This window comes from Rhinatrema bivittatum, chromosome 4 (assembly GCF_901001135.1).
Source record: "Rhinatrema bivittatum chromosome 4, aRhiBiv1.1, whole genome shotgun sequence".
NCBI lineage: Eukaryota > Metazoa > Chordata > Amphibia > Gymnophiona > Rhinatrematidae > Rhinatrema > Rhinatrema bivittatum.
In genome coordinates this window covers 330918786-330946398 of record NC_042618.1, presented here as the reverse complement: position 1 = coordinate 330946398, position 27613 = coordinate 330918786, and the positions used below count along the sequence as shown (strand labels likewise).

At 47.6% G+C, this 27613-nt stretch overlaps 1 protein-coding gene across 3 annotated transcripts in view; it reads right to left on the bottom strand.

Moving 5' to 3' along the window:
- LOC115090827 overlaps positions 1-27613 on the bottom strand; it is a 124624-nt gene that overhangs the window by 87628 nt on the left and 9383 nt on the right. Inside the window, exons 1-2 of one of the 3 annotated variants that reach the window (XM_029600378.1) lie at positions 6925-7129; positions 983-1047 (exon numbers count right to left, since the gene is read on the bottom strand). The exons of 1 other annotated variant lie outside the window; for it this stretch is intronic. The gene's annotated coding sequence lies outside the window, so the exon portion shown is untranslated. Of the gene's footprint in view, positions 1-982; positions 1048-6924; positions 7130-27613 lie in introns of those variants that run through there. One more of the 3 variants, XM_029600377.1, reaches the window with a different exon arrangement.

Sequence of the window (27613 nt, the reverse complement as noted above, 5' to 3'; positions counted from 1 at the left end):
GTGCGCACGCGCGCCCTAGGTCATCAGGCAACATGGTGGATCTGCAACGTCAAGCCAGTCCGGGGACGCCGGAGGGAGACGGCATGGAGACGCCGCAGCAGCCAGCCATCCATCAGACCAGGAGGGAGTCGCCACAGAGGTAAAGAGGGCGGAGTGAGGGCGTCGAGCAGCGACGGACACAACAAATGGTCTCTCTGGTAGACACGTAAACCTGTTGTAGCAATATCACATGCGTAAAGGCACGCACATGAGCATACACGTCACTTTACAATACGTCATTACATACATACATATAACCTTGCCCAGACTACACCTCTAATACGCCCCTTTTTGGCGCACGTCCCGTTGCATGATTATGTGCATATATGCGTGTACATTGTGGCTTTTAAAGTCCGCACTGCTCGCGAGTGGCCCGCATACGCGCGTATGTGGCCGTTTTTGCACGAGCAACACTTTTAGAATCGACCCCTGAGCGTTCTGCTGAATATAGCAGGATAAAATAATACAGGATATTTATTTATTTATTTTCCCTTGATTCCCTACTTTTAATTAATTCAAGCCTGAGGGCGATTTATAATCAAACCAACAATATCTACAATATAGAGTACAATGAAACACAAATTTAAATTACATGTCTTCTTAAAATAGCAGTCAATAAGCTGAACTTTAGGAGTGCTATTTTTCTGATCAGACTTATCCAGCCAACTTTACCCAGCTAGCACAGAATGTTGGCACTAATGAACTAAAGTTTAACCGTGGTCAAGGAATGCCCCCAACAGAGCCTCCATTTTAGCCAGTAAATTTTGTGCAGGCGATGATTTACCCGGGCAAAAATTAACCAGAAAACGAATAGGAAATATGAAACATTATTGTTTGTTTGGCTGACTCCCAAACTTAGGCAGACAAACTCTTTGAATGTTGACTTCTTAATTTCTCCAAAGGGTGGGGCCCAATTATACATATTTTAGATTCCTCCACATACCTGTATAAGTCCAGATACCTTGCTTTGCTTGTCTTTTCTTGCTACAGGGAAGCTGAACTCCAGATCTAGCAAAATAAAAAAATACTCTTCAGAGTCCCCAAAAGTATCTCTAAATTGTTATCTGTAAAGCCAGTCACAACAATGGTCTTGTGAAAATCCAAACAAATCCCAAGTCATAATTCCTGGGGAGTTTGCACATTACGCAAAGCGGCTTAACAATTTTGAACTGAGAGGAGGCAGTGGCATACCGAGGGAGGGGCAGGAGGGCAGGGGGGGGGGGGGGCACTGATGGCTGACTTAGGGAGGTCCTTGGAGCTGCTGGTAGATACTATCCCACTGGCAGCTGAAAAACAGACTGATTGTGCGGCCACTAGTAGACCTCATCCCACCAGCGGCTGAACAAGGAAGCATGCCATTCCTTTCCTGTGTACCGGCCACTGTTTACTCTAACCTGCATGCATGCGTGGCCGCGCACAGCAAGAAGATCAGTGGGGCAGTGGTGGAGCTCAACCTATCACGTCCCACAGAAAGAGTCACCTCCAAACCTCCAGGTGCTCCTCCTCCTTCCTGTCTACACGGCCCCGAAAGAAAAACATTGCTGGAGCCATGTGGGCAGGAAGGAGGAGGAGCATCGGCCGCATGCAGAAGTGGAGCAGTGTTTGTCGCAGGGCCGCTGAGGATCCCATTTCGCGGTGGCCCGAGCAGAGCAGGGCTGCCATGGAGCATATCTCACAGTGACCCACGAAGAGGAGACCCAGAGGCAAGAGGGAGTGAGAGCCTGTAAGTTCAAGGAGAAAACATGTGAGAGCCTTTGTGTGTGAATGAGAGTCAGCATATGTGAGTGAGAGATAGCATGTGAGAGTGAGAGCCTTTGTGTGTGTGAGTGTGTGATTGCATGTGAGAATAAGAGCTTTGTGTGTATGTGTGAGAGAGAGAGAGACATCAGAGCCTGAGTGTGTGTTTGAGGGAGGAAGGGAAGAAGACAGGAGGAGAGAGAAGAAACAGAAATAAAGGACTCTGTGAAAACAATTGGCAAAAGACCAAGAAAGAGAAAGTGGAAAAAAAAAAAGCCTGTGAGCAGCAGAATAGAAAACAAAGATCAGAAAGCAAAGATACAATTTTTTTTTTTTAAATTTTTAGTGATTGGCATATGTTAAATTTGCGAATGTGCAAGAGTAACACTTTCTCTATGCTGATCTCGCGATGTACGAGATCAGCATGGAGGAACTAGAAGCCCCGAAAAATTTGTGAAATTGAAAGATGAAAAGGATCAATGTGTGGAGAGAGACGAAGAAATGGCAGAAATATTAAACAAATATTTCAGTTCGATGTTCACTAAAGAGGACCCTGGAGAAGGACCATTGCTAGTTAACAAGAAACTGGAGGGGAATGGAGTAGATGTAACTCCATTTACAGTAGAGAATGTATGGGAAGAGCTGGGGAAACTGAAAGTGGACAAAGTCATGGGGCCTGATGAGGTTCATCCCAGGATGCTGAGGGAGCTCAGAGATGTGCTGGCAGGTCCGCTGTGTGACCTGTTCAATAGATCCCTAGAAATGGGAGTGGTGCCGAGTGATTGGAGAAGAGCGGTGGTGGACCCGCTTCACAAGAGTGGGAACAGGGAAGAGGCTGGTAACTACAGACCGGTCAGCCTCACCTCGGTGGTGGGAAAAGTAATGGAGTCACTGTTGAAAGAAAGAATAGTGAACTATCTACAGTCCGGAGAATTGCTGGACTAGAGGAAGCATGGATTCACCAAGGGAAGATCCTATCAGTCAAATCTGATTGACTTTTTTGACTGGGTAACCAAGGAATTGGATCAAGGAAGAGTGCTCGATATCATCTACTTGGAGTTCAGCAAGGCTTTTGATACAGTCCCACACAGGAGACTGGTGAATAAAATGAGAAGCTTAGGAGTGAAGTGTACCGAGGTGGTGGCCTGGATTGCAAACTGGTTGACGGACAGAAAACAATGTGTGATGGTAAATGGAACTTACTCTGAAGAGAGAGCGGTGTTAAGCGGAGTACCACAGGGATTGGTGTTGGGACCGGTCCTGTTCAATATCTTTGTGAGCGACATTGCGGATGGGATAGAAGGTAAGGTTTGTCTTTTTGCGGTTGACACTAAGATCTGCAACAGAGTGGACACTCCAGAAGGAGTGGAGAGAATGAGACAGGATTTAAGGAAGCTGGAAGAGTGGTCAAAGATATGGCAGCTGAGATTCAATGCCAAGAAGTGCAGAGTCATGCATATGGGGTGTGGAAATCCGAAAGAACTGTATTCGATGGGGGGAGAAGGGCTGATATGTACGGAGTAGGAGAGAGACCTTGTGGTGATAGTCTCTACTGATCTGAAGTCAGCGAAACAATGTGACAAGGCGATAGCTAAAGCCAGAAGAATACTGGGCTGCATAGAGAGAGGAATATCGAGTAAAAAAAGAGAAGAGATAATCCCCTTATACAGGTCCTTGGTGAGGCCTCACCTGGAGTACTGTGTTCAGTTCTGGAAACCGTATCTCCGAAGGGACAGAGACAGGATGGAGGCGGTCCAGAGAAGGGTAATAAAAAAAGTGGAGGGTCTTCATCGAATGACTTATGAGGAGAGATTGAAGAATCTAAATATGTACACCCTGGAGGAAAGGAGGAGCAGGGGTGATATTATTCAAACTTTTAGATACTTGAAAGGTTTTAATGATCCAAAGACAATGACAACCTTTTCCGTTGCAAAAAAATCAGCAGAACCAGGGGTCACGATTTAAAACTCCAGGGAGGAAGACTCAGAACCAATGTCAGGAAGTATTTCTTCACGGAGAGGGTGGTGGATGCCTGGAACACCCTTCTGGAGGAAGTGGTGAAGAACAAAACTGAAGGATTTCAAAGGGGCATGGGATAAACACTGTGGATCCATAAAGTATAGAGGATGTGAATGAAGAGAAGAGGCACGGGGATGGCTTACTTGCGGGAATGATGGCTACTACCTGGAGATTAATAATATCCTTACTCAATAAACATACACACAGTTAATATGACTCCAACATTGTTCTATGCTTCAACAGCAAGAGGAAATGTGGAAAAAAGGATTTGCATCCACAAAAAAGCAAGGGAGTAGCTTGCTTGTTACGGCGGTTACTACCCCAAAACCAAATAAGCCTGATACTTCACTTTCGATGCATATCCAGCAAAGCTCTCTGCTTCAACAGCAGGGAAAATGAAGAAAAGATGATTTATATTCAGACATCAACCAACAAGGAATGAATTACATAGTGTTGGAAAACAAACAAGCATGGGTGTAGCTTGCTTGTTATGGTGTTTACTACCCCGAATCAATTAAGCCTGATACTTCACTTGGAATACATATCCAGCGCAACTCACTGCTTCAACGGCAGGGGGGAATGAAGTAAAGAGGATTTATATTCAGACAACCAACAAGGACTGAATTGCACAGGCAGGGTAAACAAGCGTGGGAGTAGCTTGCTTTTTACGGCAGTTACTACCCCAAACCAATTAGCTAGATACTTCACTTAGATGCAGCTCCAGCACTGCTGTCTGCATCGATGGTGGGGGTGGAAGGGAATTGGAACCAAAAAGTTACCAATAAGGGCCCTGACCTCAGCGGTCAGATAGTATGAAAACAAATAGGTGTGAAAGCTTGCTGGGCAGACTGGATGGGCCGTTTGGTATTCTTCTGCCGTCACTTCTATGTTTCTATGTTTAATACCACAGATCCTTCACTGAGGAGGCAGTAGATTGGGCTTCAGTGCCAGTAGCAGTGTTAGTGCCTCCCCAATAGCCAAGCAGCAGCAGTGACAGTGGCAGCAGAGGAACAAGAGAGACTCTGAGGCTGTTGGCAAAAGAAAGAGAGGGGGTCTGCCTTGAGTGTGTGCATGTGTGTAAATGGAAGACTGCCTGAGTGTGTGTATGTGTGAATGCATGGGTGCTTGCCTGGGGTGTGCCTGTATATGAGAATGGATGGATGCCTTCCCGGGGTCTGTCTGTGTGAGAATGGGTATCTGCCTGCCTCTGTGTGTGTGTGTTTGTGTGTTTGTGTGTATGTGTATAAGAATGAATTGGTGCCTGTCTGGGGGGTCTGTGTGTCTGAGAATGAATGTGTGCATATTTGAGGGTCTGTGTGAAAATGAATGAGAGCTTGCTTGAGTGTGTGTGTGTGTGTATGTGAGAGAGCTAGTGAGAATGAGAGAGAGAGTGTGTATGTGTGTGTATAAGAGAATCCGAAGGAGTAAGAGTTTGTGTGTGTGTGTGTGGGGGGGGGGGGGAGAGGGTCTTAGAGCCTGTGTATGAGAGTGTGTCTGTGGGAGAGAGAGAGGTTGTAGGTATGTATAAGAGCATGTAGGTGTGTGTATGTGACAGTGTATGTGTGAGAGAGAACAGACATGTGAATATGTGAGAGAGAGAGGATAAAGTTTGTCTGCCCCCCGCAGCCCCCTAATCCTCGACAATCTCAGGGTGACTGAAAATCAGGAGTTCCCAGATATGGCCAGCAGGGGCTTTTTAAAAAATCCATATTAGTTTTAATTATTGGGTGATATTTGATATGTGTGCTGTTTTGAAATATTTTATTGATGCTTGGGAAATTTTTAAATCCATTTATCAGCAATCCTCACTCCAACTCACCATCCCTCTCAAACTCCACTCTTCCTCAAGACCGATTAGATCCGCATACAAAGGATCTCTCCAGGCTCCCCCAAACAAATCCTCTATTCACAACTCCATTCAAGAACGAGCAAGTGTCCACCGCTGGACCTCATCATTGGAATTCACTACCCCCAGAACTACACCTGGAACAATGCCATCTTTCCTTCAGAAAGAAACTGAAAACCTGGCTGTTCTCTCAAGCATACCCCTGAAGGATCAATCCACAACTAGTACCGTCTCTCACACCTCTTCCTTATTACCTCTCCTGGTCACTAACCACCTCCCCCCTGCCCCCGCCCCATTTCCGGCCCCCCGCCCCGCTTCCGGCCCCTGCCCTCCCTCACCCCTGTCAGTTGCCTCTTCTGTTCCTTCCCAAAGGAATCTGTTATGCTAGAACTACTTATTTAAATAACCTGCTAAATTCAGCACCTTATGTTACTCAATTGTGTTCTGCTATTTTTAATCAATTGTTTTCTGCTACTTTATATTACCTCTCTAGTTGAGTTACGTTAAACTTATTCTTTCTCTCTTAACGGCCATGTTTTATACTCCCTGTTTATTGTAACTTTCTTTCGTCTTGTTAAATGGTTTTCCCCTAGTTCTACTGTAAACCGGTACGATAAGACTTCGTCTTGAGCATCGGTATATTAAAAGAGTTTAAATAAATAAATAAAAAATGTATATGATTTTAATTAATAGAAGTTATTCTATTTGTCAGTAATTTTAAAATATTCTTTTATTAGTATGGTTTTACTATTATAATTGATGCTTTATGTTTTTTTATTTTATTTTATGAGGAATGGTGGTTCTGTTTTTCTATTATTACACACAGAGTCTGGCTTCTTGTGGCTTCCATTCCAGTTCTTGTCTGTATGTTGCTGGTTCTAATTTGTGATCCTTTATTCTGTATTTGGTGAGGGTCTGTCTCTGCTCTGTGCATGTGACCAAGGTGAGAGATTCTGCTAGTGTATAGTTGTGTGTAGGGATCTATAGCAATTGGGTTTGTTTTGCTTCCCCAATAGATGGTTGTAAGGAATCAGGTAGGCGAGAATAAGGTAAAAGTAAAATAATATGTTTATTGATATACAATCTTAATAATTCTAAGTATTAAAGGTATATAGTTCTAAGCACTAAAATATACAATTCTAAACATATACAGTTCTAAGCACTAAAATATACAGTTCTAAGCACTAAAGTATACAGTTCTAAGCATATACAGTTCTAAGCATTAAAAACAATTCTAAGCATATTCATCTGTATTCATGCACAATATTTCAGCCAATACTCACAACACCCTTTTCATCAGCCTGCCTGAGAGAGAGAGCCCACCACAGGCAAAAGGGGTCCAGTCACTTTGTACGTCTACAAAGGACACGCAGCACTTTGCATGCCAGCAAAGTGAAAGCAGGTTTCTCGCTCTCCCCGTTTTGCAGCCATAGCTGTTCGTCCTTTATAGCCCAATGTCAACAAGTGTGCGTGCCAATCTAGACTGTATGTTTGTGGGACAGGATTACTCACTATCCTTGCCAGCAGTTCCAGTCTAAACAATATCCAGACTCAAGGATGGATGGTCAGGTCATCTTTACTCCAGGCCGAATGTCAGTGCTGCAGCTGATTCTGCAGTTTCCCTTACAATGGTGTATTGGTATTCTAGGACCCAGTGTAATATTTACCTGTGCTTTTTCACAGGTAGGGTTCTTGTTGTTTGAGTCCTTGGTGTTATTATTATTATGTTATGGTTTACTGTATAGATTCTGAGTGTCTTTTATTTTATGAGGAATGGTGGTTCTGTTTTTCTATTATTACACACAGAGTCTGGCTTCTTGTGGCTTCCATTCCAGTTCTTGTCTGTATGTTGCTGGTTCTAATTTGTGATCCTTTATTCTGTATTTGGTGAGGGTCTGTCTCTGCTCTGTGTGTGTGACCAAGGTGAGAGATTCTGCTAGTGTATAGTTGTGTGTAGGGATCTATAGCAATTGGGTTTGTTTTGCTTCCCCAATAGATGGTGTATTGGTATTCTGGGACCCAGTGTAATATTTACCTGTGCTTTTTCGCAGGTAGGGTTCTTGTTGTTTGAGTCCTTGGTGTTATTATTATTATGTTATGGTTTACTGTATAGATTCTGAGTGTCTTTTTGTGGGATTTTGTGTTAGTTCACAACATGTCTGGCAGTGGAAGGTGTTTGTACTGCTGTTACTGTGAGGTGTCACCAGAATTTGAAAATATCTTTTAGTATGATGAGCTGTAAGGGAAACTTCCAAGCTCCATTGTCGGGGGAATTTCAGTGGATGCACAGAGTTACAGAACTGGAGGTGCAGGATTTGTATTGACATTCTGTCCCTTCCTATATGCATTCCAGACTTCACTCTCATAGCCAAATAGAATTAGTTAAATGAGTGAATCAAAAAATTTTAATAGTAATTTTACCAGAAGTGTGAAACCAGCCAGTTTTTTTAAAAATTACGCAGAAGACCCTTTGGACTTTCTTATTGAGACTTTTTTATAGCCAGTTTTGAAGCAGGGGGCCATGAAATGGAGTTGGGTGTGGTATGAGGAAATGCCATTTTGGCTCCCCCCCCCCTTCTTCCCCAAATTCGTCTGTCTAGAGACGCCACTGATTTTCTGAGACCTTAAGCATTAGTACAAGAAAGATGGGGGGGGGGGGGGGGGGGCGGGTGTCGGGCACTGGAGAGACACACAAACTGAGAGGAGGCTAAGAACCTGTATCATGACTGACCCGGTATTGGCAGGGACAAAAATCTGAAATCGACGATTGGCAAGATTGTCTTTCTGAAACAAGCATCTGACAAGATGTTGTCTACTTTTGAATGTGGACATAAAGGTTAATTTCATGCACAATATTAATTTAAACATACTGTTGTAATTAGAGAAGGAATCATAATTAATAAGAATCATGTCAAAACAAGAAACCAAAGCTAAGGGTTGCACTAGTTGGATATCTCACCTGCCTCCAAGCTACTACTAGTCATGCAAATGAAAATATTTTCACTGCTGATAGCAACACAGTGAATATGCTAAAATGCTACAAGTGCTCTATCTGGTGCCAACCACAACACAAGTGAATAAAGCAGCATATGTGTGAGTAAAGAAAACAATTATGTATGATCTTAATTTCCATTCTGTTTACCTTATGCATTAAGCTAGTTTTCAAGGCAGAGTTTTTGAATTTCTCTTTCTTTAAATTCAGATAATTATAAGCCAGAGACAATGTTACTAGTGAACTGCCTTCTCCCTATTTGTCAAATTCAGGAGTGCTGTTAGGCATGGGCACATGGGGTTTGTTCCCTGAACCCAAGTAACAGCCAAATGTCTCTGATTCCAGAGGGTTTAGAACTACAGGAATTCACACCTTTTTCCTAATCCCTGGTATGGTCTTTCTTCCTTCCTTGATCTGCTCTGCCCTCCCCCAGATCCTTAGTGCAGCTCTTTTCACCTTCTACTTCCCAGTAGGCCTCGCCTATAATATCCTTCTTTCTCTCACTGCTTTCTCTGCTGCTCATCCATGAGGCCCCTACCACAATACTGGTCCTGTGCAGCAGAGGAGCTGACATGGTATTTTGCTGCTCCTCCTGCAGGCTGGGGAGAGATGGGGGCAGACTGGACCAAGGAAAGGGAGGCCAGGTCATATCAGGTACTGGGAGCAGGGAATGGCAAAGCATATCAGGGGGAGTGAAGCATAGGGTAAATGCTAGTAACCTTAAACAGGATGTGCAAAATGAACTTTTTAGGCCTACTGCTATGCACGCAGACTGAGTAAAAGGAGCAGGCCTAAAGCAATGCAGACATTTATTTATTTATTTATTTATTTTTGGTTTTTATATACCGGTCTTCTTGCATTATATGCAAATCAAATCGGTTTACATTGAACATTTAAACTTGCTTGAAAAAGCATTACATGTAACAAAGAACATCAAAACATGAAAAACCTGTTGGAACAAAAAAAATAAAACACAGAGTATGAGTTGTTCATCTTTAACAGGAAAAAGCAAAAAAAAAAAAAAATATATATATATTAGTGTATATATTAGTATCAGGAACTTGTCACTTAAGAACTCCTATCATATTTGCTTATCACAAAAGCACAGCAAGATCGAGAATAAAAAGCGGGAATCTTTTCTATTTTACATATTATGAAGGAGATGGATCATAAATTTGCATATTATCTGCGCATTATTCTAAATTTCCATACATGTTAATAAGCTAGCATGTTGGCTACACCCATATCTGGTGATCTCACTCCACTAATCTGATATTGATTGGAAATCCCTATGATCATCTCAGAATTATCTAGTTAATACTGCCATCTAGTGCATATACGTTAGAAGAAGTAAAATGGTTATTCCAGTATTCCAACTAGATCCAGTTTATTGCTAAAACAACCGAGTTATTCTAATTTCTTACATATATGCAGCTGGGCAGATGCTCCCTTATTTATTCCTAAGCTGGTATCATGGGGGCGGATTTTAAAAGCCCTGCTCGCGTAAATCCGCCCGGATTTACGCGAGCAGGGCCTTGCGCGCCGGCGTGCCCATTTTCCATAGGCCTGCCGGTGCGCGCAGAGCATGGAGTTTGTAGCCATGTGATGATTTTTGGCAACTTTATATGAGTCTGCTTTTCACAAAGAGGAAAAAAGACTGTTCTTGTTTCTTCATGCCCTTACTATGTCATTGGGGCTACCACTGCCATTGGTCGGCCCCTTTCACATGGTAGGAGCACAAGATGGTGCCGGCAGCCAACGGAGGGAGGGCAGGAGATGCTCCGGGACCCCCGCTGGACCACCAGGGAATTTAGGCAAGTCTTGGGGGGGGGTTGTAGTTAATTAAATTAAAAGGGAAACAAATAGGAATGGCACTTATCAATGGATCGGGGGGCCCCTTTGAACGGATTCAACGTATCTGGCCCCGACGAATATGAATGCCATATGAAACGGATGCGGCTCCTCTGCACATCCCTAATAGATACAGTCATTGATGTAGTCACTGATTGGTTGGTGAGAAATAACCCAGAAGAGCAAATGTTGCTATATGGTACAGAATAGTTATGCTAATAATTGATTCTTATTTGGCTGGGGCTATTCTGGCACAAAACCATATATGACAAAGAGAACTTGGTTATTCAGTACAAAACCATATTTGAGGAAAAGAGCTTCAATTTATGACCAATCAGAAAAGAACATTTGTCCTTGATTGCACTTGGGAAATTATAAAACAGGGTGCAACATTATCATCGCTTTGGAGGCAGAGAGAGAGAGACATGCATACCCAGAAGACATCATCCTGTATCACAGTGTTAACCTCCCCACTGTGAGTATCAATAGCCTGGCCAGCTACAACTTACATTGTAAGTATTTGATACAATATTAATTAAGTATAGAGATCTGGGAAATGTACTCTGCATTTATTTCCTTATTTCTCTGTAAAGATCCTGAGAGAAAGAGATAATAGGATAAGGAATTATATACTTTATTGTATATTCTAAGTGTATATTAAAAAAGCATTAAAAGGATATAGCAAATCAAATTTTACCAATCTGCTTATTAAAAATTGTTATTAAATTGTTATCTGTGGATTATTCCTTATCAAACTAAGCCGTATGTCCCGGGGCTTCGAAAAAGGGGTGTTATGGGGCGGGGCCGTGGGCGGGACGCCAGCACGGGGGCATTCCGGGGGCGGGACCAAGGCCTCCGGAACAGCTGCTGTGCCGGGGGATGGCGCGCCTGCAGCTGGCCGGTGTGCGCAAGTTAGACCTGCCCGGAGGCAGGCATAACTTCAATGATAATAGTAGGGGGGTTTAGATAGGGCTGGGGGGAGGGTTAGATAGGGGAAGGGAGGGGAAGGTGGGGGGGGGGGGGCGGAAGGAATGTTCCCTCTGAGGCCGCTCTGATTTCGGAGCGGCCTCGGAGGGAACGGAGGAAGGCTGCTCGGCTTGGCGCACGCAAGTTTCACAATTGTACACCCCCTTGCGCATGCTGACCCTGGATTTTATAACATGCACACGGTAGTGTGTGCATGTTATAAAATCGGGCATAGATTTGTTTGCGCTGGGTTGCGCGAACAAATCTATGCCCGCGCGTACCTTTGAAGATTTGGCACTAAGTTGATAGCTGTATAGGTGAAGATTTCAGCAGGCAGAAGTAGTTGAATACAGGCACCGAGCCAGGGAGAGCAGGCCCTCGAGGAGCGAGTACCTGATCCCAGATAGGCACCTGAAAGAAAGCAAAGGGCCCCCGAGGAGCGGGTACCCAGGTTAGAAAAATACCCCAAAGGACAGAGAGAGCTTCCAGCGGCAGCAAGGAAGCGGAAGAGTAGCTCAGACCGGAGGCTTTTCATCCATTCATGATCCTTGCTAACTCGATTAGCTAGCAAACAAGGGCAGGCTAAATACCCGGATGGCGTGACGTCACTTGAGGGGGACGTTGGTGGCGAGCACGCGCGCCCCCTAGGAGGCCCTTAGGAAAAACATGGCATGAGGCTTTGCCACTGCCGTTCCGGGGACGCCGGAGAGAGCGGCATGCAGATGCGGTGGTAGCCATCTTCCCAAGGCTAGCGAGGAGAGCAGAGAGAAAGGTGAGGCACACAGGTCGAAGCCATCTGAGACTGATGGACGCAACAGTACCCCCTTCAAAGGGCCTTCTAGAGACCTCCTACCTGGTTTGGTTTCTGAGGATACATTCTGTGGTATTGCTGAAGCATCTCTTTATCCATGATATTAGCCAAAGGTTCCCAAGAGTTTTCTTCCCATGACAGGAGGTATTCCCATACTCTGCCTCTCTTTCTCACATCAAGGATGGCATCTACCTTGTACTCGATGTCTTCTTCTGCATTAATAGGTGTAGGTTCAGGTGTCTTGGTGGAAAACTCGCTAAGGACTAGGGATGCGAATCGTTTTTTGACGATTTAAAAAAATCGTCAGATATTTTTTAAATCGTCAAAAATCGTTAGAGTCGCGATACAATAGAAATTCCCCCGATTTATCGTGAAAAATTGTAAATCTGGGGAGGGCGGGAAAACCGGCACACCAAAACAACTCCTAAACCCACCCCGACCTTTTAAAACAAATCCCCCACCCTCCTGAACCCCCCCAAAATGTTTTAAATTACCTGGTGGTCCAGTGGGGGGGTCCCGGCCGATCTCCCGCTCTCGGGCCATCGGCGCCATTTTGGCTGCCACTAATATAAAAGGCGCCGATGGCCCGATAAAAAAAAAAACCCACCCGACCCTTTAAAATGACCCCCTTGACCCCCCCCCAAAACCTTTTAAAATTACCTGGTGGTCCAGCGGGGGCGCGATCTCCCGCTCTCGGGCCATCGGCTGCGTTAATAAAAATGTCACCAATGGCCCTTTGCCCTTACCCTGTGACAGGGCAAAGGTAGCGCCGGCGCCATTTTGAATATTGGCAATACAGCCTGAGTGCAGGAGATCACTCCCGGATCCCCGCTGGACCCCCAGGGATTTTTGGCCAGCTTGGGGGGGCCTCCTGACCCCCACAAGACTTTCCAAAAATCCAGCGGGGGTCCGGGAGCGACCTCCTGCACTCGGGCCGTATTGCCAATATTCAAAATGGCGCCGGTGCTACCTTTACCCTGTCACAGGGTAAGGGCAAAGGGCCATTGGCGCCATTTTTATTAACGCAGCCGATGGCCTGAGAGCCGTTGATCGCTCCCTGTGCTCCCGCTGGACCACCAGGTAATTTTAAAACCTTTTTTGGGGGGTTCGGGAGGGTGTTTTGATTATCAGATCGGGCGCAGCCGATAATCAGAATACAAATCGGGCTGGGCGATAAAAATTTTAAGATTTGGATCGGAACCGGAACCAATCAGATTCCGGTTCCGATTCACATCTCTACTAAGGACTAGCGGTTTCAGTAGCGAGACATGGAACGTATTATGAATCTTTATCGCTGGTGGAAGTTTCAGACTGTACGTGAGAGTACCCAATTGTTGGAGGATGGGAAAGGGTCCAACAAAGCGAGGAGCAAAATGAGCTGATGGCAGCTTGAGTCTTAGATGTTTTGTTGACAGCCAGACTTTGTCACCAGGCTGGAATTCAGGAGCCTTGCTGTGGTGAGCATCATAGCCTTTCTATGCTCTTTGTCCTGCTTTTTGGAGCATCTCTTTAGTCTTATTCCATAGTAGTTGGATATCTTTGGCAGTAGTTTGAGCTGCCGGGGATGACACTGAAAGTGGAAGTGGTAAGGGTGGTAATGGCAGTCATCCATAGACCACTTCAAATGGTGTGGATCCAGTTGATGTTGCTGGATGAGAGTTGATGGCGAATTCAGCCCAGGGCAACAGTTGAGCCAAGTTATTTTGACGTGTACCAAAGTAGGCATGAATGAACTGCTTGAGTGTCCTATTCATTCTTTCAGTTTGCCTGTTTGATTGAGGATGGTATGCAGAGGTGAAGTCGAGAGAGATATCAAACTTCTTGCACAAAGCTTTCCAGAACTTTGCTGTAAATTGAGCTCCTCTATCGGAGACGATGTGCTTTGGCATGCCATGTAGGTGAAAGATGTGGGTGATGAAAAGTCTTGCAAGCTCCATGGCTGAGGGCAAGCCAGGGAGAGCCATGAAGTGAGCCATCTTCGAGAAATGATCCACTGTAACCCAGATGGTATTGTTACCTCCAGAGAGAGGTAAGTCTACTACAAAGTCTGTAGCAAAGTGAGTCCAGGGCTCATCTGGTACTGGAAAGGGATGAAGCAGGCCCCAAGAACATCCAGGCGGAGGTTTCTGTCTGGCACAATTGGAACAAGAAGCAACATAGAACGTATCTTCCTTCATGGTGGGCCACCAGTAGTACTTCTGTAATTTATCCAGAGTTCTTTGTTGACCAGGGTGTCCAGCCAGTTTCGAATCGTGAGCCCATGCTAACAGTTGTTTCCTTAGGTTACCAGGTACAATGGTCTTGCCCGCAGGTACCGGATGTGTAGCTGACAGGATAACTCTCTTCAGGTAAATGATATGCTGGGGTTCATCAGGTACGTCCTCAGAGAGAAATGAGCGAGATAGGGCATCTGCTCTGACGTTCTTATCTCCAGGGCGGTATTTCAGCACAAAGTCAAATCTGTTGAAGAACAGGGACCATCTCACCTGGTTTAGGCGCTGAGCATGACGGAGGTACTCCAGATTTTTGTGATCCATGAAAACAGTGATCTCATGTTGTGCACCTTCAAGCCAGGGGTGCCAATCATTGAATGCCATCTTTATTGCCAGTAGTTCTTTATCCCCAATGCCATAGCTCTTCTCCACTGGAGAGAAGCATCGGGAGAAAAAAGAACATGGATGCAAGATCTTAGTGTCACTGGACTGGCTTAACACGGTCCCTATGCCTACGTCAGAGGCATCAACCTCGACAATGAAGGGCCAGGTTGGATCCGGATGTTGGAGGCATGGCTTACTTCAGAAGGTGTCTTTCACTTTCTGAAATGCTGTCACAGCTTCCGTAGACCAATTGGCAACGTTGGCACCTTTCTTTGTCATTGCTGTTAGCGGAACAGTTAGTGAAGAGTAATTATTGATGAATGTTCTGTAGTAGTTGGTAAATCCCAGAAATCATCTAAGAGCCTTTAGACCAGAGGGTTGTGTCCATTTTTGAATGCTTTCCAGCTTCTGTGGGTCCATCTGGAAACCTTTGTTTGAAACAATGTACCCTTAGAAAGGCACTGATTCCTTGTGGAATTCGCATTTAGACAACTTGGCTTATAGGCGGTTCTCGTGGATTCTTTGCAGCACTCTTTTGACATCTTCCAGATGAGTATTCAGGTCCTGGGAAAATATCAAGATGTTGTCTAAGTACACAACGACACATTTGTAGAGTAGATCATGCAGAATGCTGTTCATCTTGTTTTGGAAGATAGCCGGGGCATTGCACAGGCCGAAGGACATCACCAGGTATTCAAAGTGCCCATCCCGGGTATTGAAAGCCGTCTTCCATTCATTGCCAGAGCGGATGCGAATTAGGTTATAGGCTCCCTTGAGATCAAGCTTGGAGAATATCTTGGCTCTCTGTAGTCTATCGAATAGCTCCGAGATGAGTGGTAAGGGATAGAGGTCTTTCACAGTGATCTCGTTTAGACCTATGTAGTCAATGCATGGACGCAATGTTCCGTCCTTCTCCATGAAGAAGAAGCCTGTGCCGGCAGGAGACTTGGAGGGTCTTATGAAGCCTTTCTGAAGATTCTCCTGTATGTACTCAGACATAGTTTTATTTTCTACTGCAGAGAGAGGGTAAACCCTTCCTTTGGGTGGTTCTGTGTTAGGCTTCAAATTGATGGTGCAGTCATAGGATCTGTGTGGAGGTAGTATGTCTGCGGCTTCTTTGGAAAATACATCTTGAAAAGATGCATATTGAGGCGGCAACCCAGGCATCAACAGGGTAGTTGGCATGCAGGGTATTGGAGAGACCTCCATCAGACATTTACCATGGCAATCTGGGCCCCAACGTGAAAGCTCCAGAGTGGCCCAATTGAATTGAGGCATATGCTTCTGCAGCTACGGTAGCCCCAGTACTAAAGGGTGCATGGCCTTCTCTAGCACAAAGAAGGAAATAGTCTCTGTATGAAGAGCACCGGTACGTAAGCTCACTGGTTCGGTGAGCAGGGTTACTTTGCCCTGTAAGGGCTCCCCATGAATTGAAGATAGGAGTAGTGGAGACGTCATGGTAGTGGTGGGGATCCGCAAGTGTTTATTTATTTATTTGAAACCTTTTATATACCGGCATTAGTAAGCATACATCATACCGGTTCACATTGTAACTAGAAGGTTGGAATTACAATCAACAGGGAGGGGAAAAACTGGGAGGAATATACATAGAGCAGGCAGGTTGGAAATTAAAGCAATTAACACGTGTAACAGACTATTTACAGGTATATACATGGCGGCTTAAGCAGGATACTGACCGGAGCCTAAAAACAAATGGGAACCAGTTAGACGGGGCTGGTAGGAGGGGGGGGGGGGAGGGAGGGTTAATCAGGGTATGCTTGTTGAAAGAGCCACGTCTTAAGTCTCTTTCTGAACTTGGAGTAGCAAGGTTCAAGCCTGAGGAAGGTGGGGAGGGCATTCCATTGTTTGGGTCCTGCAATGGATAGAGCGCGGTCCCTAGTAGCGGAGAGGTGGGCTTTTTTTATAGGGGGAATAGAAAGGGTGCCTTTGTTGACAGATCGAATAGGTCGTTCAGAGCGTATGGGGGAGAAAGGATCGTCAAGCCAGTTGGAATTATGCGAGTGGATGGATTTGTGCACTATGGTAAGGATTTTAAAGAATATACGGAATACTACGGGGAGCCAGTGGAGTTCTTTGAGTATGGGGGTGATATGATCAGCCTTCCGTGAGTTGGTGATGACCCTGGCAATGGCATTTTGGAACATTTGCAAGGGTTTGATGGTGGATGAAGGTAGGCCGAGGAGGAGGGCATTACAATAGTCAAGCTTAGAGGATAGGGTAGCCTGGATGACCGTGCGGAAATCATGATAGTGTAGGAGGGGTCTGAGTTTCTTCAGAATACTGAGTTTGAAGAAACCTTCTTTTAGGATGGCGTTGATCTGTTTTTTTAGATTGAGTTGTTGATCGAGAATTACCCCAAGGTCTCTAACTGAGGTTTGGGATGTGATGGTGTTGAAGGCTGGGTCTTTGGAGATCAGGGATTTAGGAGGAAGGTGGGGAGAGATGAGGAGCAGCTCTGTTTTGGAAGAGTTTAAAGCGAGGTGGATGTTGGTGAGGAAGTCATTTATGTTGGAGAGACATGAATTCCAGAGTTCTAGGGCATCTGAGAGAGAGTTGTGAATGGGAATGAGAATTTGCACGTCGTCTGCATAGAGGTAGAATTTAAGGCCGAGGTCTGAGAGGAGCTGACATAGTGGCATGAGGTATATATTGAAGAGGGTAGAGGAAAGGGATGAACCTTGGGGAACACCTTGAGACAAGGGATAGAGTGAGGAGTTGGCGTTTCCTATCTTGACTGAGAACTTTCTGTTAGATAAATAGGATTTAAACCATAACAGGGCTAGGCCTGATATGCCTATGTCTGTTAGACGGTTGATGAGGTGGTTGTGATTAATGGTGTCAAAGGCAGCTGAGATGTCAAGGAGGGCGAGGAGATAACAGTTGCCTCTGTCCATGCCTATGAGCAGGTGGTCTGAGAGGGAGAGCAGGAGGGTTTCGGTGTTGAGGTACTTACGGAAGCCGTATTGGGCTGGATGCAGAAAGTTATTGTTTTCGAGGTATTCTGTAAGTTGGGTGTTCACAATCTTTTCCATAATTTTGGAGAGGAAGGGCAGGTTAGAAATGGGGCGGAAATTGGCAGGGTCTTTGGGGTCTAATGTTGGTTTTTTTAGGAGGGGTTTAACAATTGCTTGTTTAAGAGCGTCGGGGACAGAACCTGAGGAGAGGGAGGAATTTATGATGTCTGCAATAGGTTTGGAGATGGAGGTAGGGATGGAGAGGAGAGATTTTGTGGGGATAGTGTCTGAGGGGTGAGATGCAGGTTTGAGTTTTCTGAGAATCAATTCCACTTCTTTAGAGGAGGTCAGGTCAAGGGTTTGGAGGGTGGGTGTAGAAGGGAAGGGTTGAAGGGCGGGGGAAGGGGGTGTGGAGGGAGAAGGGGTGGTTGAAGGAGAGGGGTGTTGAAATCTACAGAGGATGTTGGTGATTTTTGTGAGGAAGTATTGTGCGAGTTCCTCACTCTTGGCGGCGGCTTCACTATCAGGGATAGCGGGTTGGGGGGACTTGGTAAGGTTGGCAATATAATTGAAGAGGGCTTTAGGGTTGTAGATGTACTGGTGGATCTTAGAGGCATAGAAATCTCGTTTAGTTTTAAGGGTGGTTATTCTATAATGGTGGAGGGCGGATTTGTAGCTTGCGGCGAGTTGGGGTGAGGGGGCTTTACGCCAACTTCTCTCTCGCTGCCTCAGGGCAATTTTTAGGGATCTTAATTCTGTAGTGTATCATGGTTGGTGGTTTTTTGTGGGTTGGGATGGGTTACGTCTGGAGATGGGGCAGAGTTTGTCAGCAATTTCTTGGGTTATGCTGAACCAGGATGTGATGGCAGTTTCTGGGCTGGTGCAGTCGAGGTTGGTTGAGGCGTTGGAGATAGCGATAGCTAGTTCATCTCCTGAGCAGGGTTTCCTAAAGGTGATGGTGGTGTTGTTAGTGGGGGCGGGGGTAGCGGGGAAATTAAGGGGAAGTAAGGCTTCTATTAGGAAATGGTCCGACCAGGGTACAGGGGAGCAGGAGGGAGGGTGGGATGGTTGGAAGCAGTGGTTGATGAATATGAGGTCTAGGGAGTGTCCGGCTTGATGGGTGGGGGAGGCGACAATTTGTTTAAGGCCTAGTGCCTGGAGTGCCGTGAGGAATGACTCACAGGCGGGGGTAAGGGGGGTGGCATCAACATGGAGATTAAAATCTCCTAGTAAAATGGAAGGGATCTCAGTGTTGATATTGGTAGTTAAGAATTCAATCAGGGGGGAGGGATCTTGTTCAATGGAACCAGGGGGGGCATAAATAAGGCAAATTTGTAGCAAGGGAGACTTGAAAAGGCCAATTTCAAGTTTAGTGGGTGAGGTGGAGTGGGTGAGTTTGAGGTTAAGGTGTTTTTTGAAGGCTAGGAGGATACCACCTCCTCTTTTCTTGGGTCTAGGAACGGATATGAAATCATAAGAGTGGGTCGGTAGCTGGTTCAGGAGGACTATGTCAGTTTCTCTGAGCCAGGTTTCCGTGATAGCACAGATGTCTGGGTTAGAGTCAATGAGGAGGTCATTTAGAATGGGGGTTTTCTTTGAGAGTGATTGGGCGTTGAACAGTATGATAGAGAGGGCAGTGAGTCCTAGGAGTTGGTTGATGGGGGTCGTGAGGATCGGGAGTAGGGACTTGTAGGTGGGGGGTAGTCGGAGGGGAGAGAAATGGTGGTGCCTGTTGTGGGGGAGGTGAATGCGGCGGATGTGTTGTGTGGTCATTGTGGTAGAGGGGGAGCAATGTGAAGGGTAGGTCGTAGCAGGACGGGAATAAGGGTATAGGTGTGACTGGATGAGGGAGGGAGTACAATGCGAGGTAGGTGGTGCCGGTGGGGGCAGATAAACAGAGCAGATCAATGCAGATTAAACATTTAGATTAGACAGTTCAATGCAGGTTAGACAGTACAGTGCAAGTTAGACAGTTCAATGCAGGTTAGACAGTTCGATGCAAGTTAGACAGTTCAATGCAGGTTAGACAGTTCAATGCAAGTTAGACAGTTCAATGCAGGTTAGACAGTTCAATGCAGATTAAACATATGGAGCAGTTTGATACGGCTTGAGCAGATACAGTTAGACAGGTAAAGAGATTAAACAGTGTTAGGGACGCGGGTTATTCTAAAGAATACCACGCAGGGGGTTAGGTAGGCTGGGGGGGGGGGGGGGAGTAGTGCAAAGGCTGGAGAAGGCCAAGGTCCAGGGGCTGCAAAGGCTGGGGGGTCCAAGAGGCTGGGGTAGGCTAACGAGCTCCTGAGAGGGAGGAGATGGATTCTTCGGGGAGGTGCCTACTCACTCTGCGGTTCCTGGATCTGTGAGGGTCTAGGTTGGGGAAGGCAGGCAACAATACTTCGGGGCCTGCTCTGCTGACCGGGGAGGTCCAGGGGGGGTCACAGGGTCCAAAGGGGCAGCACGAAGGGGCGCACAAAGGGGCGGGCCCCTTTGTCGCGCGGCGCCTAGTTGGGATCTGGATTTAAAGTCCGGCCTAGGGTCCTCTGATAGGCTATCTCCGAAGCAGTCTCTAGACACTAGACACTTCAAAATGAAATTGCCTCCTGCCCCAGAGTTCACTAGGGCAAGAGTCTGGTATTTTAACGGTCTGCAAATTAAGGATACAGGGAGAGAGAGTGGAGGAGAGGGTGCAGTTAGACCTAAGAAGAGTCCTCCCACAGGATTTAGGTCTGCCAGTTTCCCGGACATATAGGGCATGTTTGTACAGCATGACCAGCTTGACCACAATACATGCATAGTCCCAACCTCTTTTGCGTTCTTCTCTCTTTTGAAGTCAGGTGACTGCGGCCTAATTGCATTGGTTCTTCTTCGCCAGCAAGTGGACCTGAGGGAACAGGCCTGGGTGTAGATTTAACTCGAGTTTCTCCCTGAAGGGGTCTTCTAGGAGTCTTGGTCTCTTGAACCTTGTCACGAAGTTGGCGATCAATCCTTGTTGCCAACTTCATTAGTTCAGCCAAGGTCTCAGGCATCTCACGAGCCGCCAGCTCACCTTTCAAATGGGAGTTCAGTCCTTCAAAGAATAGGGTCTTCAGGCATTTAGGGTTCCAATGTAATTCTGACGCCAACGTCTTGAATTCAGTGGCGAAGTCTATTGAATTCAATGGCGAAGTCTATTGAATTCAATGGCGAAGTCGTATACCAGGCAGGGTCATCGAATACTAGGGATGTGCAGAGCAAAATTTTATGTTCATATTTTTAATGTCCGAAAGGGGGTCCCACTTGCGGCCAATATGGACATAAAAAAAATCCAATGAGTTGGGTATATGTACATATGTGCAAAAAAAAAATTTAAACCCCCTCACCCTCCTTAATCCCCCCCCCAGACTTACCACAACTCCCTGGTGATCGAGCGAGGAGTGAGGACGTCATTTCTGCAATCCTTGGCGAGAAGCATGTGACGTCGGTGGCACGTCGAGTGACGCGGCGTCACGTGATTCCCGGCTCGTTCGCGCCGGACGGCTCGTTCGGCCCAAAAAGAACTTTTGGCCAGCTTGGGGGGGCCTCCTGACCCCCCCAAGCCCCCCTCCTGACCCCCCCAAGCCGTCCGGCGAACGAGCCGGGAATCACGTGACGCCGGCGTCACTCGACGTGCCGCCGACGTCACATGCTTCTCGCCAAGGATTGCAGAAATGGCGTCCTCACTCCTCGCTCCATCACCAGGGAGTTGTGGTAAGTCGGGGGGGGGATTAAGGAGGGTGAGGGGGTTTATATTTTTATTTTGGCTCAACAATCGCGATTTCCCACATATCGAACATATCTATGTTCGATATGTGGGAAATCCGATCGTTTATGTCGAATCAATTTTTTAAGTAAAAAAAAAATATGAGTTGCGTTTTACTAATGCGGTCAATCCGAATGCACACCCCTATCGAATACTGATCTGAACAGTTCAAGTAACCCGGCAAGATCAAGCAGGATAGGGTCATCGTGCTCCCACAGGGGAGAGGCCCAAGCCAATGCTCTTCTGTCCAGATAAGACAAGATGTAGGTTGTCTTGGCATAGGCTTTAGGAAAATGATTAGATTGCAAGGAAAAGTGCATGCAACATTGATTGACAAATCCTCTACATCTCCAAACTTCCCCTGAGAAGCGTGTTGGAGCAGATACAATTGTCTTGACCGTCACTTCTGGCAGTGTAACTTCTTTACCTGTGGTGGTCGGTGTATTCATCTGTGCGTGCAATTGGTTAAATGCAGCAGTCAAGTTCTCCAGCGAGTTCTGTTGTTCGGAAATTCGCTGGGCCAGGCCTGGAATGGCCTGCAATGCGGTGAGCTGAGCCGAATCCATGGATTTAGCAATCTGTTATGGTTTTGAGGTGTTTGAGTGGATTCTTGGGTACTGTGGAGATGACCACTCCCATGGGGAGGAGCCCCATGAGGAACCACAATACTAGGCTAGATTCAAGATGCACAAACACAGAAATTTTTCTTTTATTATACAGCTGATGTATACCACTAGAGGTGGCAGTAGTGAGGAGATTCCGGGGGTAGCAGTCCAGGGCCCCTCCGCAGAGGGGACCCGTCTCACAGAGATAGTATTGGGAGATCCGGATGCAGGTTCCCAGCACAGCAGAGCTGTAGATGAGACAGACTGAGAATGTTAGATTACTCACTAAGTTGGTAGCTGAATAGGTGAAGATTCCAGCAGGCAGAAGTAGTTGAATACAGGCACCAAGCCAGGGAAAGCAGGCCCTCGAGGAGCGAGTACCTGATCCCAGATAGGCACCTGAAAGAAAGCAAAGGGCCCCCAAGGAGCGGGTACCCAGGTTAGAGAAATACCCCAAAGGACAGAGAGAGCTTCCAGCGGCAGCAAGGAAGTGGCAGAGTAGCTCAGACCGGAGGCTTTCCAACCATTCATGAATCTTGCTAACTTGAGTAGCTAGCAAACAACGGCAGGCTAAATTCCTGGATGGCGTGACGCCAATCGAGGGGATGCCCCGAGGTTCCCACCATGACGTGGATAAAGATGTGGGTGGCGAGCGCATGTGCACCCTGGGAGGCCCTTAGGAGAAACATGGCTTGATGCTTTGCCATTGCCATTCCGGGGACACCGGGGAGAGTGGCAATCAGACGCAGCGGGAGCCATCTTCCCAAGGCTAGTGGGGAGAGCAGAGAGAAAGGTGAGGCACAAAGGGCGAAGCCGTCTGAGACCGACGGACGCAACACATGCCGAAGGCAAAGCAGACTCCAGGCAAGAAAGTGAAGATTTGGAACTGGAAACATGTCGAAGATTCAGGAGAGACCTGCACCGAGGCGTACCCTACACATCTGCTTGTGGCTGGTCGCGGACCATGCTGAAGCGGAGCAGGGTCTGGCTTGAGTCTAGGGAATGGACTGAAGCAGGCACAAGGTACTCCGAAGACCAAGAACAGGATTCAAGACTCAGGATTCAAGACTCAGCACTCGGATTCAGGAACAGACCTCAGAATTAAAAACAAGGGGCCTTCTGGAGACTTGCGCTGTAGACATGAAGACAGGCCTTGTGCCATGAAGCACTCTACATAGCCCCCCATGGGATGGTCATGGACCATGACGGTGGCACGCCAGGAAAGGTGGACAAGTAGGAAACCTGGAAGCAAGACAAAGAGCTGGAGACAAGGACATCAGGACCAGGACTGGAACATGGAACATCAGGAACATGGAACATCAGGAACCTCAAGACTTGGAACATCAGAACTTCAGGACATAAAACATCAGGGCACCGAAAAGACAACGAAGGAGTTCCAACAAAGAACAGGACCAGGAACATCAGAAAAAGGAGACCAGGAACATCAGGAACATCAAACAAGGAGCCATCTAGACACAAGGAGACCACGGAGGACCTTAACCAGAGAAGAGAAGCATGGACGACCATGGATCCAGTTCAAAGGCCCCAAGGAATGAAAGCTGAGCCCTTTTATAGGGCTGGAAGAGGCACGGAGTGATGAGGTCATCGGTTGGGGCTGCAGGGCTTTTCCCACCGCTGGCCCTTTAAATAATGTGCTGAGGCACGAGCGCATGCTTAGAGGAGCCCAGGGAGGCAGGAACAGGCAGCAGCGTCATTGCCACGTGAAGATGAAGAGGACAGCGGCTTCCCTGCCACTGAGGCAGCGGCAACGATGGCGGCTCCTTGCCACAAGAGGTGAACTCATCGGTGGTGGTGGCACTAGGGCCACGAAGAGATGTCCCGGCAGCGGATCCTGCCATGAAGAAGAGGAGTGGCGTTGGGCCACACAGGAGCAGGAGTGGCGGTCCAGAGTGGCCTAGGCCGCGAAAAGGCAGCGGCATCGGCCAAGTGAGAGGCTGCTCGCGGGATGGGCTCCGCGAGCAGCCTCGTAACAACCTGTTTTGCTGGTGGACTCTAATTAGCACATAAGAATATTCCTATGACCCAGATGACATCATTTGCATCCCACTAATCCTATATCTATAGGAGGTGGAAATATCCAATCTGGATCAATGTTGGATCCTTATGGAACTGAATATTCAAGAGGGACTCTGAGTTATCCAGACAGACTTGGATGACAGACATTATCCTGGGGACACTATCTGAAAGAGCCTTTCGTAAGGGCTTTTCCCCATAGCTTTTTCCATGGATTCACCAAGCTCTGCCAAGAGAGCTTTGTTAACAGAACTTTAAATGCTGCAGTAAACCTGCAAGCTAAGACTGAATTTCAGGTACTCAGTACAGTCCATTCCATAACTGAGAGGCAGCTGTTCTTGCCAACACCCCTTGAAAAAATATCTCCAAAATAAACTTCATTTTTCCTAAATAACTAAGAAATTGAGGACATTCTAGATCAGGGGTGAGCAGAGCTGCAGCCCCTATTCCATTGGTTGGGCCCTGTATATAGAGATATATCCTGGATTCTCAATCTGGTTCTTGAATCAGTTGCAAGTAATGACACTGCCAGCCAGTGTCAGACACACAAATGGTCAATCACAAACAGATATTTAGAATGTAGAAATTTATTGGCACTTTCACTTTGATACCCACAAAGACACATTCTCTTTTTCAGACAAAAAAACACACCCACACACAGTGTGTGTGTGTGAGAGTGTGCATTTCAGAGAGAAAGATACCTACGCACACACACTCTCTCTCACAGACAAAGTGTGCATGGGTGTGCGTTTCTCTCTCACGTTCTCTGACAGACACACATGAACTCTCTCCGTCATGCTACTTTTGTACTGCTTACACAGTGAGCGCCCTAGGTACAGTAAAGTTCTTGCTTGCTGCCAGCCCTTCCCTATTCTGCAGCAGCCTCCTCCCTTTCCCAATCTCATTCTCTAGGAGACTTGCTGGTTCCATAGCCAATTGCTTCTCTTAGAGCTCAAAACAGTCACCTCAGACAGAAACCTCCTGTTAGGATTTGTGGGTATGTGGGCCCTGGGCCGAGGTGAGAGATGGCACTGCCCATGGGGAGGAGCCCCGTGAGCCTCACCGTCGGGAGGCGAGGTCTCAGCTGACGTCAGACACAGTTCAAGTCTAGAATCTGTATTAAAGAGGTAGAGCAGCACTTCCTGCAGAGCGGTTAGTGTAAGAGTAAAGTCACACAGACACAAGGTGCCACAGAGTCTGTAGAATGGGGAATACCCAAGGAGGATACCTCTGTATAGAAGATACAGCCAAGGTCCACAGAGCGGGGTGCCGATAAGGGTTCTTCCATAGAAATGAGATGGTAGTGGTCCGCGGAGCAGGGTACACCAGTGAGGGTCTTCAGTAGAGATGGTAGTGGTCCGCAGAGCGGGGTACACCAAAGAGGGTCCTCAGTAGAGATGGTAGTGGTCCGCAGAGTGGGGTACACCGAAGAGGGTCCTCAGTAGAGATGGTAATGGTCCGCAGAGCGGGGTACTCATGGCAGGAGTAGCGATGATTCCAGGGAAGCCTCGGGGAACGGGGCAGGCAGATGTCCAGGGCATCAGGCCCTCTGAGGAGCGGATAGCCAGAGACGAAGAGAGGGCCCCCGAGGAGTGGGTACTCGGGACTCTCACGCCAAGGAAGCAGGAGCTGGAACGAAGGGTCCTCTATGAGCGAGGCAGATTCAGCAATAAGGGAACTCGTTGCCAAGTCGAGGGTAGGCAGGGCCAGCCGGCTTAAGTATCCTGGACGAATGACATTATCCGGAGGGGACGCCCCCGAGGTTCCCGCCATGATGTGCTTAAGACTGGCCAGTGCGTGCGTGCACGTGCCTAAGGGGTTCCGATGGCAAGATGGCGTTTGGCAGTGTCCACACCATCCAGGGAGGCCTGGGAGCGGTAGACAGGCTGGCGATAGCTGGCGGAGGCCGCAAGTCTTCACCATGGAGTCAAGGCTGTGAAGAAAGAGGTGAGCAACAGCGGTCGCAGCCATCTGCAATCGACAGGCGTAACACCTCCCCAACACTGCATAGGCACTTTCTCCTGGCTTACCCTCTTCCTTCCTGTGCCTGTAACTTGACTCCACTTCTCCGCAACCCTGCCACATTCTAGTGCATTCTCATTGACTGCAGGCTACACAGTCTGCTGCTTTTATGGTTCCCAGGCTGTGCTCTGCCTTCAGAATCCAGGGGAGGGGGGAGCCGGAAGTGTTCCACACTGTTCCCTGGGCTTATAAAAAGAGAAAATTAATCCCTGGCCGAGAGTGGGGAGAGCTACTAACCCAAAGCAGCACAGCTCCAGATGGAATCCTGCTTTCTCGTATGGGAGCTAGTGCAGCCAGGGTTGGTGCAAGGGTATCAGGTGTCATAGGTGAACCTTACAGCCTTGCACACACTCCTAGCCCCACCCTACCCACAAATAATTTAAAAACATGCATTTATAGTAACAGATTTTACATGAAAAGAATATTCAGTGTTTTAAGGTAAAAATATCACTTATAAGATGTGTATTTCGGCCGACCTGCCTGCAGCTCTGATCCGGCCAAGCCTGCAGCCCAGCAACCTCCACGTGTGCCCAGCCGCCGATCCAGCCCATCCAGATGCCCGCCCAGCCGCCGACCCGGACACCACGTTGCCATCCCCTGGACGTCCCCTTCCCTGAGCTCCGTGCCACCATCCAATCACAGGTGGGAGCTGCGCTGACATCAGTGCCTGGGAGGGAGGCAGGAAAAAGCCCTTTAAATTTGGGCTACTCTCCGCGGCTCGCTCCTTCTCCGGCCGACCTGCCTGCAGCTCAGCGATCTCCACGTGTGCCCGGCCGCTGATCTAGCCCATCCAGACGCCCGCCCAGCCGCCGACCTGGAGACTACGTTGCCATCCCCTGGACGTCCCCTTCCCTGAGCTCCATGCCACCATCCAATCACAGGTGGGAGCTGCGCTGATGTCAGCACCTGGGAGGGAGGCAGGAAAAAGCCCTTTAAATTCGGGCTACTCTCCGTAGCTCGCTCCTTCACTAGCCGACCTGCCTGCAGCTCCGATCTGGTCCAGCCTGCAGCCCAGCGACCTCCACGTGTGTCCGGCCGCCGATCCAGCCCGTCCAGACGCCCGCCCAGCCACCCACCCGGAGACCACGTTGCCATCCCCTGGACATCCCCTTCCCTGAGCTCCATGCCACCATCCTCTCATAGGTGGGAGCTGCGCTGACGTCAGCACCTGGGAGGGAGGCAGGAAAAAGCCCTTTAAATTCGGGCTACTCTCTTCGGCACCACTCGCCAGGCATTGCGCGCACGAAGGAGCGCAACCTAAGGGGCCTGCCCCTTGGTGCGCCCCTTAGTGTGCCCTCGTTGCCCGCCCCAGAACTGCTGCCAAGATCTACTTAGAGCAAC